Source organism: Drosophila eugracilis, unplaced genomic scaffold (assembly GCF_018153835.1).
Source record: "Drosophila eugracilis isolate 14026-0451.02 unplaced genomic scaffold, ASM1815383v1 contig_2154, whole genome shotgun sequence".
Lineage (NCBI taxonomy): Eukaryota > Metazoa > Arthropoda > Insecta > Diptera > Drosophilidae > Drosophila > Drosophila eugracilis.
Window position 1 is genome coordinate 6,432,905 of NW_024573038.1, and position 18,917 is coordinate 6,451,821.

The 18,917-nt window shown below is 39.1% G+C and overlaps 1 long non-coding RNA gene across 1 annotated transcript in view; it reads left to right on the forward strand.

Moving 5' to 3' along the window:
• The window catches only part of LOC108114317, a 34,065-nt gene that overhangs the window by 5,243 nt on the left and 9,905 nt on the right, over positions 1-18,917 (forward strand). The window contains exon 2 of the long non-coding RNA XR_001772740.2: positions 11,074-11,118. This is a non-coding gene — a long non-coding RNA (uncharacterized LOC108114317). The remainder of the gene's footprint in view (positions 1-11,073; positions 11,119-18,917) is intronic.

The window sequence follows — 18,917 nt, forward strand, 5'->3', positions numbered from 1 at the left end:
CGCGGCACCGAAAAGGAGTTGGCCAAACCCATCGCTAACCGCGCTTATCATAAATTATTACCCAGAAATATGCGTGGAGCCAATGTCATAAACATAAACTAGGCGAATTAATTGAGACAGAGACAGGGAAAAACAGAGAGAGAGAGAGAGAGAGAGAGATGGCTGCAGGCAGATAGCAATAGAGCGGCTCATAAAGCCCGGAAATTATGCGTTTTTAAGTCATGACCCATCCATATACATAGTATTATTGCACCTGCCTCCATAGACGGTGACTCCACTCCGAACCGGACCACATAGAGACCATCGGAGCATTAGAACGGCATTTGGCCAAAGTGCCAAATACTACCTGAGATGGTTACAGTTGGGGTTAAAATAATAGTGCCCTTTGAGCTGGAAATATAAAAAAAAAAACTAAAAAGTTAAATGGAAATTTCAAAAGTTCAATAAACTGCATTTGGATTTTATTTTTAAAAATTAAATTATTATTTTTAGCACCCTCTTTGTTGACTTTTCAGTGTCAAAAATAGTAAAGAAGAGTTTTAAAAATAAAAAAATGTTTTTACAAATCAAACAGATCAAAAATACTTCAAAATGTGAATTTATATGTTTTTTAAGAACATTCCATAAACCCAAACCTATTCCATTGACCTCTGCTGTACATTAATCGCCAAATAGAGATCGAGGAACCATCCGACTAGGCCTAATTGAGTTTTGAGCGGCGTTACACTTCATCGCAATGGGAGTAAATTAAACTGTCATTAGTTTACCCTTTGGCATTTTTGTCACTCTTTTTTTTTTTTTTGTTTTTGAATTTTTGTTAACTGCTTTAGGCCTGGTCAGAACATGTGAAGTGCCGGTTATAAGTGGCTTTATGTGTGTACTTTTGTCTCGTATTTTTTTCGACCTCTTCCCTGTAGTTTTCCTTTTTTTTTTACGCTGTCTTCTCTTGCAGCCGTAATAATTTTGTAGGTTTTACGAGTGCCGCCAAGACAATTAGGCATTTGTTATGTTGTGTGTGTGTGTGCTGTTGGCCAAGTGTGGGCATTTTGCTTAGCGGCTTTTGACGCTTTGATGTGAGCAAGTGAAAAAAAAAAGATGTAAAGAAGGAAAAAAAAAACTAAAAAGAAGAACGCGCGCGCCCGCAACGAATCTAACGCCTTTTCAAACTCGCTTCTCAGCCAGCTTTTGTGTTGCTTTGGCTTTTCGGAGATACACGGACGGACGGCTCTTAACTTCTGCCGCGTTTCTTAGAGTACCAACAATATATCGAAGATTTATTTTTCCATTATGGCCCAGCGTTGTGGGTGTCGGATGCCCTGACACAAACCATTGGGCCATGACGCTACAAAAAAAAGCAAATAAATAGAAAAAAACGAAGCCAAACAAAAAGTTTTTTTCGGGGGGATTTTTAAGCGGTTTAAACAGCGCGATGATCAGACTTTTTGGCGGTTTTAACAGTACAGCATTTTCGGCTTAGTCGGTCCTAAAAGCATGTGCAAAAATTAAGTTAAATAAAATAGTTTTAGACGGCGACTTAAGCGGTTATAAAATCGCTGGCTAGCCGTTAAGGTTGAGTGGGGAAAAAATCGAGTGGGTTGATAAGTCAATTACAGTTTTAACCTTGAATAAAGTCGGGCCAACGCAACTTTTACCTCAGGCCAAACGTCTAATGATACCCAGGCAGGCTTAAAGGTATTTTAAGAGTCTCTCAAGTGGGCTTTTTACTTCGATTTTCTAGGTTGCTATATCTATATTGGATTTTAGATTTTAATTGGATTTATTTCAATACTGAAAGTACTTTTTTATACCCTCAACTGCAGCTAGTCTTTAGAATATAAGCCATAATTTGATTTCCATATCAAATCCAGATCAAATAAAAACTCACATTAATTAAAAAACATGATATTCAAATTAGTTATAGAATCGTTTTCGGTATATATTTTATATTTAAGTCAACTAATTAACGACACGCCATAAAAATCTGGCGAATGGAAAATGTTTATGATGGAAAGTCGCGGGAACAAATTTCCCAACAGATCAAACCGGCAAGTAGGAGGCGTGATCTGAGGCCATAAAAAAAACCCACCAAAAAGCTGTTCAGAAATTCTCATTTTCCATAGTTTATACCCCCCTTTTGGCTTTTGTTCCTAATGATTCACTTGCTTGGTTGCTATTGTTGTTGCCGTTAATGACTTGACATTAAAGTAGCCTACACAATTTATAGCAAAAAACAAAATTAAATAAAAAACAGAAATGAAACTTGTCCGCCTACAATTTCTGTTTGTGAGTTTCCTTTTTCTCGTCTCTGCTTTTAATTGAAACATTTTTGACCATATTTTCTTAATGATCTGACATGACATGGCGTCTGTTTTGTGTACGTCTGTCTTTCGGTTGCCTCACATCGCACATCGCCTCCTCGCATTAGAAATTCAAAACGATTTCCACTAATTTAAGCACAACCAACTAGCCAAATTAGATATAGCTATATAGTATAGCATAGTAAGCAGATGCTGGTTTATTTTGGCTAAATAAAAGCGTTGACTGCGTGACATTTGAATTGCCGGCGATCGTTTTCAGTGACATATGTATATTCCCCCCCATATCATTATTATAATTTGTTCATTATGTACCCCTCTTCGGCTTTATGGCTGCAGTTCGAAGTTTTTGCTGTTGTTGTTGCCATGGCAAACGCCAACGCCTTTGGGCCACAAAAAAGCTGCAAATGCTGGCCACATTGGTGAATGTGATCGGTCGGTCGGTCGGTCGCTGTCTTGCCCCGGCACTTGTCGTTAAAAAATGTGTTGAAAATGCTTTTTTATGATGCGAAATGAGCCGCCGCAGCCATAAAATTTAGCCGAAAACCCCAAGCAACGCTCTATAATGATGAGATGCCTTGCCTTCTGGGGGCTTTTCTTAAGGTCTGCATTTCGGGTCTCAGCTTAGCACCTGGCTAAGAAGATGTAGTCTTAAGGTTTTGGTATTGCGTTATTCCTTTCCTTACAACTTTCAATGGTTTCTTAGTTAGTTTTATTCCAACTTTTCTATCGAAAGACTTTTTTCCATTGACTTAAAATATCTAAATAAAATATCTAAAATCTGTGGCATATTTTTTGCCACTTCACCAGCTCTGAGACAACTCCTTGTGACTTCTGTCTTTTGTTTATTCTCCAGTCTGTGATCAGCTTATAATACCTCGCTAATTGAGTTGATTTATGCAGCTGCTGGCGCTGCTTTAACCCCTTCGATTTGATTCATTTGAATTTTTTTAGTTTTTCATAATTTCTGTTTGCTACGCTTAGATTTTTGTCGCCTTTGTTTTTGGTTTGGTATTTTGCTATCAATTTCAATTTTTGAATTTATATATATAGTATTTCTTGTTGCTAATTTTGCCTGGTCGGTAGGTTGTCGCGTTGTCGCGTTGTCTCGTTGTTGGGTGTCCACACTTGCTATTATTTATTTATGTATGCGGAGGGGAACAGATTGCGGGCCATGATTTATGCTTGGCACATTTTATGGCCATTTTGTTGGTAATTTATTAACAAGCTTGTTAACAACACAGTCCGCTCGGCGCATCGGCTTTTGGGTCCGGCCCAAACCTAAAAACTCGCATCCCAACCCACCTCTTTGCCGAGGCCAATATGCAGATGGTCAAGCTCAGAAAGCTATGAAAACGCTACAAGCCTGCGCTTTTTGGCATGGCCAAAAAAAAAAAAAAGAATTAAAACCAGACGAGAGACGAAAAGGTTAAAGGCCAAAATACAGCAGCTAGACGCAGCATTCCGGACAGCAGGTGGCTTTAACGACCGCAATAATGCCGATGTGTCCATGATGTTGATAATGATGATGATGGCCACACTGCAAGAAAACTCATTATGGCTGAGATGTCGTTTAAATATGATTATGTTGGAGATGAGATCAAAGTTGAGGATTAAAGCTGCAGCTCTCTTAGGTCCTTAATGAACTTGTAAGTGCGATTTATGTTGATATTAGGAAGGAAAAAACAGATTGGGAAACATCCTGGTTAATTCCTTTAGTTTCTTAACCTTTTTAAGTCTTTTTAAGAAATATTAATCAATAATTCCAAGATACATTACGCAGTAAAAACCCTTTAAAAATCAGCATATCAAACCCTTCTTTCTTTCCTGCCTTCCAAAGACTTTGACGCTGATATTGTTGGCTTAAACTAGCCAAAGTCGTTTCCATATTTATAGAAAGTTTAGCACACACACATGCCCAGCTAGATCCAACAAAAAAAAAAAACACACACTTTGACATGCAATTGGTTCTGCGGGGTCCCTCGAAGGCGTCCCTCCAACTCAACTCCTCTTCGGAAAACATGATTTGTTTGCCGAAGCGCGTGCAGTAGCCCGAGTGGCCAAGTGGCCGGTCTCCGTTAGCTGTTGCTCAAATATTCTAAATATTTGCTAAATAATAGAGGAGACAGCTCTGAAAGGTATAGAGAGGGGACTTGTCTTTAGTGTGTAGGCAGTCAGGCGTAGACAAACATTGGCGAAACCAGCGGACAAACGAAGTCCAAGCTAATGGCAGTGGCTTTGCTTTTGGCGTTTGAATAGCCACGGCTATTTGCGTAGTAAAGTGTACGTAGACCAACTGACGGACAGTCTCTATATAATACTCGAGAAAACCATATCCAATATACCCCCCTCCTGGATATATATCGGTGCCCGTATGTGGGCTGATGATGATGATGATGATGATGGCCATTGATGGGTCTGGCCTGGCCTTTGTGAGCGGCCCCAGCTGCGACTTCAATGGGAAAATACAGCCTAAGTCTGGGTATACATCCACATGGATACATAATGGGGGAAACGGGAACATATATATATATCAGAAATGGAAAACTTATGCCATTATTGTCCTTATACTATAACTTAAGGGAATATAAATTAAATCGAAAACCAAACCATTATCTCCAATCTCGTTAACGAATCTATATATTTTCTACAAGCTAGTGACACTTTAATGCATAATATTTCTTAAAAAATATATTTACACATTATTTCTCGGACACTTGAAATTGATTTCTTATAAGCCAACTTCAATTGTGGCGGCTTCGAGCCAGTTTTGCGAGCCGCCAACTAGCCAAGTCAGCGGCAGTGGCAGCAGCGCCAAGTTGTCAACTTAATTTACAGCTAACATGTGAGCTACAAGTTCGCGGCGATTGAGCAAGCGATAAAAAGTATTAATTTCATAGACCCCATGCAATTAACATAAACTGGACAGAGAAACAGATCTCTGGCCGAGCTCCATATAGGAAAAAGGCTTATAAATATGCAAAACAGTTTCGATTACACAGGCAACTCCAACTCGCTGTTGGCATTGCAGCAGATACAAATCTGCATCTATCTATATATCTAACTAACGCGAATAGTTCCACTTCATACTTGATCGATCGGATAGAGGTTTTATGGTTTTATGGTTTTATGGGCCACGGCACGAGCGACAAACATTTTGCATTTGTCACTTGGTTACCAACAAAATGAAAGAGTATAAAATCTAAAACCGACTTTAATTTGCATAATCAGTAATGAGTTTTCATTTTGTGAAATGCCAAAGAGGCCATAAAAACCAAAAGCCTGTTGAATGCAGCCAGAACTAGTCTGATTATGACGGCCGCGAATCAAATCTTATTGTTTATGGCCTTGATTTGGTATGGTAAAGATTACCCTCTATTAAATCTATATTTTTCGATATTTATGTTGCAGTTTAGGAAATCCCAAAACCAGTTTCATAAACTCACTAGAATCGTAAACACATAGGAAATGGCTTTTTTATGCTTAACATTTTGGCCAGCTAACTAAAAAGTTTAAACTTAAAGTTGGAGTGCTAAAAAATCAGTTTCTTTCCTTACCTAAAACCCTAAAAAAGAAGAAGCTACAGAAGCATCTTAAATAATTTCAATAAATCGTGCAAGTGCCATAAAAGTAAATTAAACGTTTTCCTTGGCAAAAGCCAAGTTGTGTCTCAATTTGTTTTGGCCCTGCAACTGCAAACTGCGAACTGGTAACTGGAATCGGTGGAGGTGCCGATGCGAATCCATAAGAGACTCCAGCTGCCCTTGATGAGGTGCGGCAGACATGGCCCCAGGGAAAGGTTAAGAAAAGGCAACGCGGAAGCTGACTGAAAAATAACAAAAAAAAAACACAGCAAGAGGCCAAAAGCAAAAGCTGAAAAAGAACACAACTTTCTACCTTCTTTTATTTTTTGGCAGGGCACCCGAAGGAATTTCCTTCCAACTGGTTTACTCTTTTTGGGGCGCAAATGAAATGCAAATGTGGTACGAGAGGGGGGAAGGAAAGGGGGGGGGCTTATCATTAATCTATTGACTGAAAATTTGCAACAGATAAGGCGGGGCACTATTAAGCCATAAAACGCATGCAAATGAAGGCGTTGAAATGCGCATAAGGCCAGAAAGGAGTTTCGGGGCTGGTCACTTCACTTAGCCAAAAAGTTAAAGGGCGCAAAAACTAACGCGTTTCGGAAAAGATAAAAAACGGACAGTGTCGGGTAGTTTGGTTGTAGAAGGGGGGTAGGGGAAGGGGAGTTTTGGTTGGTGGCAGCTGTCTGCTTCAGCGGGGGTAAAATTCAACTTCAACTTCAACGAGGCCAACGGCTGACTGGCAATTAATTATGCCCAAAGTCGCTCATTCTCACTCACTCGATCCTGCCCTCTCCCTCAGAACTACTATATAGCCAGCCCCCCTCCCCCTTTCTAGTAGCGGGCATATGTTTATTTACTTAATTTACTTAATGACACACATCTAGAGAGGAGCACGAGTCACACAAAGGTACAGAGAGAGAAAATTGCCCTTAACATGGATTAATAATGATTTTTAGCAAGGAAATATTTTTAAAAATATTATTTCTTAAATATAGAAAACTAAAATGAATTAAAAACATTTATAAAATATTTATTAAATATTCTAAAATATTATTTAAATTATTTAACACTTTAGAAGGGCTTCCTCTATTAGCCAAACATTTTTCAGAATTCCTACAAAATTTTATCTTTATATACCAAAAGTTCTATCACTTTTTCTCCCCGTGCATGTACACACAATTTTCTGATGGTGAGGTCATCCAGGCAAAGAGGAGCAGCCCATGTTTGTCTAATAAATAACATTATTAATTACCAGTGCAATTAAGCATAAGTACGAGTGGGGCAGGCAGCACCCTCTCGCCGAACATAGATACAAACTCAAAACCCGACAGAGGGACAGACAAGACAGAGAGACAGAAACTATAACAGACCGACTGCACTTGATGACCCAAATTTGAGTTCATTGAGTGATATATGAATGCATTAATCTTAGTTTATGTTTATTAGTTTGTTTATCAAATTTTATGCAAGCTGAAAAATATATATAAATTCGAAGCTAAAAAACTGAAAACCGATCCCAAGCCAAGGAATGCATAAAAGATCAGAGCTGTGATCTCTCAGCTGAAAATTTATGATCAACATAATGCGATTTTATGTTGCTTTAATGGGATCACTGGATATTTATGATCCAGCGTAGACTTTTTAATGGAAAAAAATCTATTTAGTTTAGGAAACTTTAAACTTTAAGATATTTTAATGTATTCTCCTTAAAACTAAAGCGAACTTCTGGCCATTAATCTTTAGACGCTTGTTATTTGCTTAAATATGGCAACTGTCACGAGCAGGACAAATCAGGCAAATACTAACGAGAAAATGCTGATGAAAATTACAGAGCAGAAAGACTAGAGAGTTTTCCCAGTCCAAGTCCCTTTTCGGGAGGGAGCATTCTAGTCAGTCTAGCCGTGTCACAACGTTTAATCTTTATTAATTACACTGAAATAATAAGTAGATCCCTCCGACGTGCACCCTTCCGTTTCCTCCGCTTTTTCTCCGCTTCTCGGCATGTCTATTTCTCTATTTCTCTCCTTTCTCTGACAATGTCAGACGCACCACCGACTGATTAATGCCGGGGCTAAAAGAGCCAAACAAGCAAACATGCCACAAGCAGCCGAACGGGAAACTTTCGGTCTGGTTTAGGAATTTTAGCTATGCACTGGGAAAAATAAATTTTAAATTATTTTTAAAAAATTTTATATATAAATTCTTACTTTTCTGCTTATTTAAGATATAATTTTTGAACTTAGAAATATTTTATTAAAACTTAAAAAATTCTAAATATTTTTTAAAGTACACTTCTGGGCTGAGGTTTCCCCTGTTTTGTGGCGTTCTAGTGGGACGACATCCATCACGTTGTCGTTGCTCCGCCTGGAGAGCAACTCCCCAATTTGTTTGGTGCCAAAAAGCGCCCAGCGGGTGGCAGCAGCGGCGAAAAACCCAGCGAAAGGCGGGAGAAAGGCATTAAAAAAGAGTTAGAGGAGGAGGAAGAGGGGCGGTCAGAAAAAGAAAATTAGATAGCAGCGTGTGCAGAGCGACCATTTGATCCTTTTTTAAGGTCAGCAAATGGAAGGCTGGAAAACCGCGCCTTGCCTAATTAAGCATCTAATCAGGAGAGGTGAGCCCGAACTTCCCAGGCAAAGGAAAACATCTGCCTAAGCAGAAGTTAGTGAAAACTTGCGGCTTGTCAATCAACCGAAAGCTGTTCAAATATTTAAACAAAACTCAGCCTCTCTCGATGCGTATATTATTTGCACTTAAACTTAGCTCAAACTGCGCATGCAAATACAAATACAAATACAAATACAAATCCAAATCCAAATGCAAATGCAACAAATTCGAATAAATTGCGAGGGGACAGGACAATTAAATATGCGCATAACTGTTTGATAATCATCGAATCAATATGCTGACAATTTTCTCACGCATTCGCCAAAGACTCGAAAGATACGCGCTACGCAGAGAGATAGATATTCAAATGAGTTGCATCCCAAATACAGACAAGGACCCAGGACGAAGGTTTTTCTCATCAACATCACGATGATGATGATGATGATGGTGATGCTGGCTGGCAGTTCAAGCGGCTGAAGTCAATGAGTAGAGCCAAGGAAAAGAGGGTTTCCCCTCCAGGTCCATAAACGATTCGTTCGGCCTTCGAACCCTTCATCTTGGCTTGTCATAAAAAAAAAAAAGGATTTGTAATTTGAATGTTAAATAGCAGCAGCCGCAACTCTCATTCCCTCCCCAAATTCCATTTACTGCTGAATTAATTCTTACTTACTCTTTTCTTGAAAAAAAGAAAAACAAGAAAACGAAAGGACTTGCCCTGTTTGCTTAGGGTTTCCTTTCATTTCCATTCAATTCGATGCGCCGCACCGCCTTTCAAGTCCCCGAGAAAAGTCTATAAAGAAAAAAAACTAAAGAACGAAATCTATTAAGAAAACCGATTTTTTTTTTGTATTCCTCTGATTTCTTCTCCAAAGTTTCGCTGGCTGCTTAATGGCAATTGACAGGCGCAGTCATATGTAAATCTTAGGGCGTGGCGCGGTATCGACATTCAACCAGCTGCCGCCGTTGGTCTCCGATTTCAAAATCAGTTCGGTTGCCAAGGGAGCGATTAAGTAGGGCGAAGGCGAAAACATGTTTTTCACGGTTTTCTAACGGTTTTTGGGAAAAATATTATGGAAATTTTGGAGAGAAATGGGTGAGTAAATAAGCCAAAATAAATTAAAGAAAATGTGACGAGGAATACTTTTAAATTACAGGAAACCCTTTCATGGGAAAGACTGCAACCTTTTTACAGAAGTCCTCTGTTAAGCTCTGCTAAAAATCTATAAAAAATTTGATACTTAACAAAAGTTTTCATTTAAATTTCACCAATTAAAATTTTAATCTCAGCTGTTAAAAAACTTTCGCAAAGTTTAAAGGAAAGCCCACACTAAAAACTATCCCGGAAAGAAACCTGTCAACGAAATTCAATTTTCCATTCAGCAAATCAAGTTGTAATCCTTTAGCAGGATTTATGGCAACTTTTGTATTTGCCTTCCTTGAATTGAATGGACGCCAGCACAGGCAAGGCCCCTCCTCGCAACGTTGATTGCATTTTGAAAGGGGGTTAAACTGCTGAATTGCAGCAATAATATTGCAACCGACATCGATATGTGCCATTTGATTTGCATAATTCAGCAGACGAACAGGAAAGGCAGACCCAACCCTAATGCGAAAAAATGAACTAGCAAAATATTGACAGGACCTGTGGGGATTGTGAAAGGAAAAGGGAAAGGGAAAGATATATACCCGAGTCTATATATATATCTCTGTAGATATTGAACCGCTTAAGCTGCAAAAACAGCCGCGCCCCTTTTCGGCTGTCTGTCTGTTTGTGTTTTTGCAAATTCATCGATAATTGGCAATTTGAAATGGCAACAACAGCAGTGGAAGACACAGCTCAGGGGTTGCTTTCAACTTTCGACACACACATGAGAGCAGTGCCCAACCCATATTGACTTTGGCACTCTTCAGCATAACCCACGGATTCAGGACCCTAACAGCAAGCCAGCCAGGCAGGCAGGGCTCGTGTCAAGGGCACATTGCAAAAAAAGAAAACACAGCCAAAAAAAATATAACAATAAACGAGGGGTGGGGGGGAAACAAGACTTCGCACAATAGATAATGACTTAATGACACTTTAATTGTAAACAAGTTAATTCGGGCCATTGATGGCCAGTCACAACCAATTATCGCATCGATTCAAGCCAAAAGCCGAAAGCCGAAAAAGAAACGGTGGCAGCAATTAGTGTCAGATATTAAAATTGGCAAAACAAAGCTCTGAATTATAATTATCATCGCAATGGAAACCAGATTCGTGGCTCATAAATTCAAGACAAGACTAACAGATAGAGAGAGAGATGAGTTGAGATGTGAAATTAATGGGCCATGTCTGTCGGCCAAATGTTTTCGATTTGTTTAAAAAACAATTTTCAAGTTTGCCTTAGCTCGATAAAAATGTTGCATTCGCTTGATGGATGTGTTCATTCACACTGGAAGATATCTCTCTCTCTCTCTTTCTAGTTTGTAGAGTAGAAATGAAGTTTTCTTTCCATTTCCCCTCACCACCAAGCCAATGAAAATTCCTAACAAATCTCTTATTTACCCCCCTTTTTTTCTTCTATTTACAGTGGAAAATCACAACAACGACTTCTGGCACTGGGCAACGCAAAAAGGTAAGAAAACGGCCAAAAAGAGAAACTTTGCCAAAAAAGGCCAGGCCAGGCAGAAACTTACGAAACAAAACAAACATATTGCAACTTTTACTTTGGATCTGAGGGCTGCTCACAGCAGAGAGGCTTTTGGGCCCCCGAGGTCGGTTCGCTTTCAAGTTTCGTTTTTTGACAGCTGCTGTCAAATGCTGAACGGCAGCTCCCCAGCTCCCATTCGAGCACAAATCTAAAACAAGTCACACACGAAAAGAGTCGAAGTTTTGGAGTAGGAGTCGCAGTCAGAGTCAAAGACGGAGTCTCCAAGTCTCAAAGTCTCGCAAGTTGAATCAGAACCAGGCTGCAAGTCTCGGTCTTTGAGTCTCTGTGCCTAAGCCATATCGCCAAAACATCTCTATACCAACACACACACTTATGGTTATGAACAGCAGGGGGTAGAGTAATAGGAATTTATGAATATTTTAGAATCAGTTTTTTATATATTTAATCCATGGCCAAAACTATAAGAACTTTCAAAACTAAACAGTTCACAGAATTTTAAGTTTAATGTTTGGAATTAGTAAACCCATCAAATTAAACACCATAAAAACTCGCTCTACAAAAAGGAACTCATGCCTAGAAGCCATTAAAAACCAAAACCAGTAGCCTAAATTAGTCGCTAGACTAACTTTTATTGTTGATTATCTTAAAAATGTTTTATAAATTCATTTTTTAAGATCATGACGGTACATCGTGCTTGAGAAGTATTAACAAAAACCAGTTGCTAAAACACATAAGAATAACTTATATTTTAACGACACCTTAACAAATGTTCTATGAAATTTATATTAGTTTATTATATCCTGGATTAAAAATATTACCCCCGCTGTACACACACACACCTGGCTATAGCCTGGCTATGTTCCTTAGCCTTCTCTAAGCAAGTTCTCAAAAACACAAAGCGAGTGAGCGAGGAAGAGGAAAAACAATGAAAACATTTTTATAGTTTTCATGCACGAAGTCCACGAAATGAAAAATTCTACAATTTAAACTGACATTTAAATTGATAGTTCAAGAGATGCACACGACAGATACGAGAAACAGGGAGAGCAGCAGTCGTCGAGGCCCGGCACATACTCGAACACATACCCTCGGATAGGAACGAGTCCATCTGTATCTACGGCTTTGTACTCAGTACTCTATACTCGTAGTACATGATGGGAATGCATAAGCTGCTGGGCTGCTGATGTTATGGAGAGCTTGATGCTGATAACAAAAGGCACTCTCATAGAAAACAAAACTCAGGAACTCTGAAAAAATATTATGATTAACCGCATAGGAAATGTTGGGCTGTGGTTGAACCTGCTGCGGATGATGGGAAAGTTTTTATAGTGTCAGAGGAGGGTCAAAACGTAAGTTCCTAAAACCACAATGAATACGTTTTATTGAAACTCAATTAGAAAATCAGTAGTATCGACAATCTTAGGCTTGAAACCGCAAGAAAGTGATTTATTAGGGTGGTGGCCGAACTTTATACTAAAAATTCCTTTTCAGGAATGTGGCTTTATGAGTTTTTTATGATATTTAAACCAACTTTTAGCTTGATTTAAAACAATGTTTTACACAACACAAAGTAAGACAACATTTTTCGCAACACTTCTTTAGCCAAGATCTCAAACACACATTAACACCCATTACTACACCATATAAAATAAGAAAAATGAAGACAACTTATGGAAAATGTACGAGAAAAACAAGAAAACCTACACCGCGAACAACCTTCACCAACAATCACCGCCAGAATCCTCCAGCGACATTGTCAAGTGTCGTGTGCGTGTTCGCTATCACCCAAGTGCCGCAGATGGAGATACAAAGATACAGAGATAGTCAGACACCCAGAGATACCCACTATGCCAGGGAAATAAGTATAAGTATATATAATATATACAAGCATAGATTGGGCTACGGCGCTAATCTTATAATTAGCATTCCTGGCAGATAACAACAACAAGAACAGAGTCAGTGACAGGCAGGCGACTGCTGACTGCTGACTGCCTGACTTGGACTACAAATAACAAATAACAAACAAGTTGCAATTACTACAGCAAAGGCAGTTTCAGTGGCAGTGGCAGCAACGGCAACGGCAACGGCAGCAGCACTCGACTGTTAATCGGGTTGCATGATAACTGCACATTAATTAACAAAAAAAAATATAAAGAAAGAGGCGAGCGAGCTCACAACGTGGGGGAAATTACAGATCCCCAGCTAATATATTTATGAAACGAAACGAAACCGAAAGAGTGCTAATTGAATTATTGCAACAAAGAGTTGCCTTCGTTTCTTGCCGTTTCTTGGTTGCACATTTAATTGCGCCAACAATTCGCCTCCACCTCTGCCTTCTCCACCTCCTCCTCCTCCTCCTCCTCCGATCAACAATTTCCCGTACTGGTTCTGCCCCCCAGAAGAAATTTAAAAAAAAAAAAACCCTTTCGAGCATATTGCTTACGGTTCCAGGAAGACCCACAAATGCCCAGACAAAGCCAGACTCCGTTCTAACGGTAAGCAGCTATATAACAAAAACCCAAAATAACCGAAAAAGTGTATTTAGATGGGGGCAAAGACACACAGAGAGAAAATGTGTAGTAATTCTAGTTGTAGTTTCAAAAAGATTGTCTTCTTAAAGGAAAAGTATTTCCAGCATAAAAGATATTCTGGAAACCTTCCATGGTGTTAATGGATGTGATCATTCTTAACCCATAATCTATATAAAATATAATTTAAACACACCCCCAACTTTCTCTCACTGCACAGCCGCACAGCCAAGTTCAATTTCTTCTCGTTTTTCGGGCAATTCATAAACCGAAAATAAAACACAGCAAAAACAGAACCGAAAAAACTGTCAAGCTCAGTTTTCAATTGCTTCTGGCCCTGTAATCCGAGAGCAGGGATATCCACCAGACATTTGGATAAAGGGGCATTGGAGAGAGAGAGAGAGAGAGAGGGGCGTAGGGGGATATTAGGCCATGCTGCGGGCTTAGTCACTTCTGGGTAATGTCCTCCAAGCCCATATTAGTTTTCAAGTCCCCAAGAACAGAGCGGACCTGAGTTAAGGCATTGTTGTTATGCTGCTCTTGTTTTGATATGACGGAGCACACAACCCGAAAGATACAAAAAAAAAAAGACAAACACATACCAACAACTTGAGTATCTGCAAGTGCACGCAATACTGTACACTGGAAAAAATTTCTTGATATGTGTTAAATGATTTTCTTTACTAAATGCAATCCTTAAAATCCATTTTATAAAGCAGTAAGTTAGTTATGAAGAAATCCATGTTTGCCATCATATTTATCCTATGACTAAGGACCTTTAATAGTACATACTTTCTGCCAGTGCAGAGCGCTTCTATAAGCCCATATCTGTGTATCCGCATCTGCAGGCCATGCAATGTCTAGGGCCAAAAGGCGGTTCGGACATTTCAACAGCATGTCGCTTCATTTAAGTTTTTTGCATCAATGCACTCGTGACAATTTGTCATAAAAAGAGAATAAAACAGAATGTCCAACCAGAAAAGGCCAACCACTGGCCAGGAGGAAGAGCCATGGGTGATGTTCTTCTTTGGAAGCAACCCATCTGTTTCTGCAACTCCCAATTTAATTTAATTTAATACAAACGAAAGTCAAGCGAGGGAAAATGTGGTTAAAATTGTGGGACTTCTGCCTGGGAAATGTAAGAAATGTATAAAAAAAATTATATCTCAAGGGAATGATAGGAAATTCCTTATAGTTCATTCTCTTTAACATAATACAGAAAGTGTTGATGTCTCGAAAAATTAGTTTCCCATTGTCTCGAAGCCAAAAGTTCTATCTTTTAACAAACGAACTGCACATAAAACTCTATGACACTGTCCGAAAAAAGTTTATAGCCCTCATTAGCAGCAATCAGTGTTGCCATCTGGCACCTGAAATCTCTCTCCCAAAACCATATCTGATACTCATATTTTTGCCCCTATTAAACCGGCCAATAAAAAGCTAATTGCATGAATAAAAAAACCCATCTTTGGGTGAATAATCGAGAACAGCCATATTGGGGGGTCAACCTCCTGCTGAGTTATCAAAATATCGAAGGAGGCGGGGCAGCTAAATGCCAGATTTGTGATCTCTTTAAACGCCAACTTATGCATATTTATATAATTCATTTAAAAATATTTAAAATCACACAAAAGCCACGGCGCGCACTCAAAACATATATTAAATATACAGATTTTACGATGCATAATGTGCGGGGTAGTGAAGGTGGATTTTTATTACCAATAATTTTTAAATTTGTTGCCGCTGCTGCTGCTGCCGCTGCTGCTTCTGCCTTTTTTTCTCATTTTCATTTTTATTTTTGCTTTTTTTATATTTTTGCTTCTGCTTGGTTGGACGGGTGCAAGCAACTTGTTATAAATATAAACACAGATACTTATGAAGGCGCATATAGACGTGCATGCTCATATCCATCGGAGGAATATACATATATATATATAAGTATATATATATAGACGGACGTGTGTGCAAGTGAATTGATTGTAAAGCTGCCCGACCGACCGAGCTACGCGATTATTTACGGTTTATTTTCAACACTTCAAAAATAAACGCAGGCGGTACGTGGAAGGGAAAGTTTGGGGGGCTATTGGGTGGTTGGGTGGAAAAGAGGGGAAAAGCGCAACATGAACTTCTGTACCGCTCCCCCGCCCGCTATCTCTCCCCTCTTTCCTTCTCGCTCAGGCCCTCATTTGAAACAAAAATATTGCATACTAATTTTAATACGTAACACGCGGACGACTTTGAAGGCGGCCAAAAATATCAGCACCGCTGCACTGAGAGAAAAATATGAGATTAAAGAATACGCAAAGATTGGAAATATGCAAAAAATGTTAAACAATATTTTGCAAATACCATTATAAAGGAGATAAAAGAAGATGGCTATCAAATCTTTCAAATTTCCTAGCCAAGATATAATCTCCAAAATTTTGTCTTTGTGCACTTTGGGGTTCAGGCGATCTCCAAGCGGTTAGGGCTAAAAGTGTCAGCCGTGTTGTGGGGCTTTTTTCATGAATTTTTTGGCAGGTGGAATGAACGACAAGTGCCTGCCGAGAGGGAGAGGTGGGCAAGCTGGGGAGCAAGATGCAGTGACTGCATTCATATTTCAATATTTTCGGTTAGTTTTCGCTCCCAAAAATAGCCACCAAGAACAGAGTGTGGAAAGACGAAGGCAGAAGCACACAAGCTATATAGAGAGAGATATAGCCAGCGATCGAATAAAGAGCAAAGAAAAAAAACAAGCTGCAATGCATAGGAAAAACGAAAACACTAAAAATTAATTTCCACATAATTTTTATGAGGCAATTACTCATCGACACCGACTCTCTAGTTCTCGCTCGGCTCTCGTTTCTCTTTCGCGTTTCTTTGCCTTAAAAGTTATTTATAAAAATGCGATATAAAATAAAAGAAATTAAGCACCGAAGCGAAATGAATCAATGGAACATGGCGTATGCGTAATTTTAATAATAGCTCATTGATAGAAGGTAGGCATGGCTGTGCGCCGCACCCGTGCCCCAAGAACCCTGCTGAAAAGAGGTCGAATGACCAAAAGCTGACCAAGGCTGTTTTGATACAGTACGGGGCATAGTTATAGGTTTATTTTATAAGGGAAAGTAATACCAAAGTAAAATAATGTCTTAAAATTGTGTTTTCTAGTGGAAAATGTATTTTAAATATTTTTTTTAATTATAAAAGAATTAGTAAACGTGTATCCTGATATACAGAAGTACCTTATGGGGCCTGCTTTCTTAGCAATTAAATAACACATATCATCTTACATACCTGAACTGCTCTGTAGGCGCCACTCATCCCCATATCCCATATGCATATTATTCCCATCATTAACCGCCGCCATCAGCCACGCCCACACATCTAAAGGGCCGAGGTGAAATATGCTTTAAACTGCATATTATTATAATAATTCTTTCTGTCCAACCATTTCTTGGCTATTTTGTGTTAGAATTTCCGTTTTGGTGGTGTAATTATTTGGAAATGCTTTTTAAGCGATAATTGCCGGTGGCACTACACTTCTTCCTCCTCAGACTTTTCTTTTAGTTGGGTTTGTCAAATTATACAACATTTATCATCAATTATCGCAGACTTGCTAGTGTCGCATTCGTTTGTTGTTGTTTTTTGTTGTGTTTTTTGTTTTTTGGGTGGGAGAATGATTGTTCTAGGTTCGAGGCACACGCAACATTCATTCATGTGTCATGAAATTGAATAAGCAAATGACGTGCTGACTGCCGGTTGAAACTGAAATTTCCAACATGACGATTGCACGTCGTGTCCACTCTCTGACCCCCCCCTCCTACCATGTGGCATTCACCTTTTTCCCAACCACAAAACGCAGTTTAAATGGGAACCATGCCATCTACCTCAACTTCTATATAGGTATATATATGACATTTCATGCCAAAATGCAGACAATTGTCAATTGTAACAACTACACCCCTTTTTCCATATGCTCAGTTCGCTTCTCTGGCTTACTTTTTTCATCAGCTTTTTCATGGCATACACTGAGAGAAGAAGGAAGAACCCTCTTCTTGAGTTATATTCTTCTCTAAAACATTTTCTTTAAGATAACAGCTAGCATGCTTAGCCCAGCTATATTAATATTACCCAGATCAAGCACGTTTAATATTATCAGATAATATTTATCATGATTGTAAATCACTCTTAAGATTAATTTTGCCCGGTGTACGGGCCAGAGACCAGACCACATGCTAAACGAATGTTGACAAACAATTATTATTTTATTATTATTTGTTTGTCTGTTGTCTGAAAGTGCCCTCTCAGCACCTCTCCCTATCACTATCGCCGCTGCTGCTGCTGGTTCTGGTGCTGGTGCTGGTTCTGGTTCAGAATGTCTATCTATCTATCAGACTGACAGTTAGTTTGCATGACTTTCACAGATACTACCCACACACACAGATACTTTTCTCCACACTCACATGTCAGTGTTGTCGTCAGACCGTCTGCCTGGCACTTTTTTTCCAACGCCTCCTCTCCTCGCTCCGCTTTCTGTTTACTTTGTCTAACTGCTATTTGTAATACTATTCATGTTCTGCTGTTGATTATTTTATTATTAGTTTTTCCTTCGTTTTTTTTTTGTTTTTGTAGTTACCAGTAGAAGGCAGCAATCTTCACATGCAACATATTTTTTCGAGCTAAAATTAACTAAAACAAACACAGAGCGAGCTGAAGGGGCGAGTGGGTTGTTGGCGGCGGGGCATAAACAAAGTTTGACAGTTGAAAATCAAGCGCTAAAATATTTGCCACATCTTTTTTTTCCACTGCCCGTAATTGTGGCGAAATATTTAATGAAGTTCTCTGGGTTGTCGGTCTGATTGGTTTGGATTAAATGGCTGTCAGTTGGTGAAATGACAAGATGGAAGGGGATTTAGTAGATTGGGAAATTTAGTTTTATAGGGAAAATCATAGCTGTATAAACTCACATTTTTTTAGAACAAAAGATACAAGTTCTTTCTAACAAACCAAACTAGGTTTGGCCCCCCCGCCCATGATAAATATGTATCTTCCTTATCGAATCGCAATAACTTTCCACATTAAGATGCGTGGCAGAACCGTTTCCCCCTAACAGTATCTATCCATATCTGATCCATATTTCCCAACAGAATTTTCTCGGTATCTCCGAGAGAACATTTCTATGAGCTGGCATACAGTTTTCCAGCTGAAGCATCACTAATAACTTAATTCGATTCGAGGAAATGGCCAGCTACA